Raw genomic sequence first — 4,260 nt, forward strand, 5'->3', positions numbered from 1 at the left:
GAAAGAATGTGTGAATGTAAGAGAGAAAGAATGTGTGAATGTAAGAGAGAAAGAATGTGTGTGTGTAAGATAGAAAGAATGTGTGAGTGTAAGAGAGAAAGAATGTGTGTGTGTAAGATAGAAAGAATGTGTGAGTGTAAGAGAGAAAGAATGTGTGAGTGTAAGAGAGAAAGAATGTGTGAATGTAAGATAGAAAGAATGTGTGAGTGTAAGAGAGAAAGAATGTGTGAGTGTAAGATAGAAAGAATGTGTGAGTGTAAGATAGAAAGAATGTGTGAGTGTAAGAGAGAAAGAATGTGTGAGTGTAAGAGAGAAAGAATGTGTGAGTGTAAGATAGAAAGAATGTGTGAGTGTAAGAGAGAAAGAATGTGTGAGTGTAAGATAGAAAGAATGTGTGAGTGTAAGAGAGAAAGAATGTGTGTGTGTAAGAGAGAAAGAATATGTGTGTAAGAGAGAAAGAATATGTGTGTGTAAGAGAGAAAGAATGTGTGAGTGTAAGAGAGAAAGAATGTGTGAGTGTAAGATAGAAAGAATGTGTGAGTGTAAGAGAGAAAGAATGTGTGTGTAAGAGAGAAATAATGTGTGAGTGTAAGATAGAAAGAATGTGTGTGTGTAAGATAGAAAGAATGTGTGAGTGTAAGAGAGAAAGAATGTGTTTGTGTAAGATAGAAAGAATGTGTGAGTGTAAGAGAGAAATAATGTGTGAGTGTAAGAGAGAAAGAATGTGTGAGTGTAAGAGAGAAAGAATATGTGTGTGTAAGAGAAAGAATGTGTGAGTGTAAGAGAGAAAGAATGTGTGAGTGTAAGAGAGAAAGAATGTGTGAGTGTAAGAGAGAAAGAATGTGTGTGTGTAAGATAGAAAGAATGTGTGAGTGTAAGAGAGAAAGAATGTGTGTGTGTAAGATAGAAAGAATGTGTGAGTGTAAGAGAGAAAGAATGTGTGAGTGTAAGAGAGAAAGAATGTGTTTGTGTAAGAGAGAAATAATGTGTGAGTGTAAGATAGAAAGAATGTGTGTGTGTAAGAGAGAAATAATGTGTGAGTGTAAGATAGAAAGAATGTGTGAGTGTAAGAGAGAAAGAATGTGTGAGTGTAAGAGAGAAAGAATGTGTGAGTGTAAGAGAGAAAGAATGTGTGTGTGTAAGAGAGAAAGAATGTGTGAGTGTAAGAGAGAAAGAATGTGTGAGTGTAAGAGAGAAAGAATGTGTGAGTGTAAGAGAGAAAGAATGTGTGTGTGTAAGAGAAAAAGAATGTGTGTGTGTAAGAGAGAAATAATGTGTGAGTGTAAGAGAGAAAGAATGTGTGAGTGTAAGAGAGAAAGAATGTGTGTGTGTAAGAGAGAAAGAATGTGTGTGTGTAAGATAGAAAGAATGTGTGTGTGTAAGAGAGAAATAATGTGTGAGTGTAAGAGAGAAATAATGTGTGAGTGTAAGATAGAAAGAATGTGTGTGTGTAAGAGAGAAATAATGTGTGAGTGTAAGATAGAAAGAATGTGTGTGTGTAAGAGAGAAATAATGTGTGAGTGTAAGAGAGAAATAATGTGTGAGTGTAAGATAGAAAGAATGTGTGAGTGTAAGAGAGAAAGAATGTGTGAGTGTAAGAGAGAAAGAATGTGTGAGTGTAAGAGAGAAAGAATGTGTGTGTGTAAGAGAGAAAGAATGTTTGACTTCCGGTGGGCGGGCGAAGTGAACGGACGCAAGGGAAGGAGCTCCCGGTCTGCTCACTGCAGAAAATAACAATTAACTGCCCGAATTAAAACCGACATCCTTGGCAGCAGGGAAGAGACTGCCCGGAACTTAGTCGGTGAGGAATCTGCCATCTGGTTCCCTCACCGTTGAAGGAACAGACAGAGAAGTGGAAAGCTGCGGCGGAGTCAGCCGCCATCAAACTGGGCCGCACCGCTACAGGGCTAACACGATACCGCAACTGACTGAGCCCAGAGCACGATCAGACAGAGCCCAAGAAACAGGAGAGAAGGAACCTTGGAACAAGGCAGCAATACATAAGGCAGGAGGGTGAGATAATCTGAGGCGGGAAACCGCCATATTAGATCTGACAAAGAGGGGATTCACAGAGTATAGCGTGTGCAGACAGAGCTGCAAGCAACAGCGTGGGGCACACAGAGAGAACGAAAATAGACTTAAGACACAGAGAAAAAGGATTAAAACGTCATAATACCAACTTTCAAATTGCACAGAGAGCACTAGGGGCAAAGCACTCTAACAGGGGTAAAACTCAAGCACAACACAACAGAACCAAACAGTTATAGAGATAAGGGAGGTGGCGCAAATCAAATCCAAGCTTTTAACTGCCAAACAAGACATCCAGATATTTGACACATCGACAAAAGAGCAGAGACCCCTCATACACATTATTAACTGCAAGACACACAGAAAAGCGGGTGCTGAGCCACATTATACTCCCTAATACTGGACTGATCAGCAGAATAAACTGACAAAAACAAAACATTGACAGGAGACATTCCCCCAACCTGAGAGAGGCCTTTAGGGGCTGAAAGTACTGCAGAAACCCACAGGTTATAGGGCAAGGGAGTGATCTCTCCCCCCAAATGGACTTCCATAATTTCAAAGGAAAGTTGACACCTATCCTAGACATGCAGGACTAGACCGAGAAAATCCTCATCCCCCTGCTCACCCACCATAACCATGCTAGTATAGAAATTTCAACTAATGCAGGCCCAGTTACTTATAACCTCAACCTCATGAGAACGAGAGATATTTCCTACTAGATATACACAGTTGGAGATAACAGCTTCAAACCCCAAGACCTGCATGCACAAATATTATAACTCCTATGTTAAAAAAACAGACGCCATGGCAAGTAGGCAAAAAAATGCAGACAAGAAGAAAAATCAAGTAGAGGCTCAACAGGCCCTGGGGCCTGTGGAAGACCCTCTCCCCACGAGCTCCCAAGACACACACCCAATAGTGTCACAAATCTCAGCACTATTCCTGCCAAAGATTGACCAGCTTCAAACAGGCATGGACTCCCTTACAGAGGAAGTTAAATCCTTTAATGGCAGATTGACAAGTGTGGAGCAGAAGGTGGCAGAAGGGGAATCACGCCACAGAGAGACTGAATCCCAAGTGCACTCCCTGCAGCAACAAAATGAAAGGTTGTGGGCAAAAATTGATGACCTGGAAAATAGGTCGCGAAGAAACAACCTCAGAATGGTGGGAGTTCCGGAGTCGCTCCCTGGCTCACAGCTGGTGGAGTTTGCAGAGACAATCTTACCCAACCTACTAAACATCCCAAAAGAATCCCTGCCATGTACAGTAGAGCGAGCCCACAGAGTGGGGGACCAAAGAAGACAAGGGGACAATAATAACACACAACCGCGCCAAGTTATGGTGAAATATCTCAACTTCAAGGACAAAATCACAATTCTACAAGCGTACAGGAAGATCAACTCTTTGGAATATGAAGGGAAAAGAATCTTGCTGTTCCAGGACTATTCAGCGACAGTGGCAGCAAAAAGAAGAGAGTTCACGCCATACTGCAAGCAGCTTAGTGAACAAGGCAGAACAGCAGCTTTGCTGTTCCCGGCAAGGCTGAGACTACACACAGACAGAGGGCCACTGTTCTTTGAATCTCCAACGCAGCTCAAACTACATCTTCAAAGAGAAAGACGACAAGCACCGGATGAGGGGGACGCTGTCCCATGATCCAGAATCAGGGCTGGGCCTGAAATTGAATTTGAAATTAAAATTACAAACCATATTTGAAGTATCAAATGTTTATGGACAGAACCATGGACAAATGTATCCTTACAAAGTGAGGGGGGGGGGGGGGTTAAAAAGTAAAAAGTTTTATTTGCACTCAATAGTTAAGTTCCTGAGAAAGGAGATAACTCAAAGTTTACAGTTTACAGGTTAAAAAAAAAAAAAGTTATCTGTCATAGTCTAATACTATTGTTCTCAATATTTATGTTTAATGTTCCTTTTGTATTATATGCTAATTGCCTATCTGTATAAGAGAGTGGACACACTGGTTTACACATTGACATTGATTGTAAAATTTTAGGACAAGGAGGAAAAAGGGCTATATGCTAATTAACCCATTGCTGGTCTTATATTTCTGTGTATTGTTTATCTTGAGCGGTAACTGTTTTTCTCATACTAGAGAAGGAGCCAAGCCGCCTCTCCTCTGGAAACCGCACTGGGGAAATAGGGGCAGAGGACCTGCAAGAATATAACAGCAGGGAAACCGAGACATAAGGACAAATTCTGTAAGGTACCCCA

This window comes from Bombina bombina, chromosome 4 (assembly GCF_027579735.1).
Source record: "Bombina bombina isolate aBomBom1 chromosome 4, aBomBom1.pri, whole genome shotgun sequence".
Classification (NCBI taxonomy): Eukaryota; Metazoa; Chordata; class Amphibia; order Anura; family Bombinatoridae; genus Bombina; species Bombina bombina.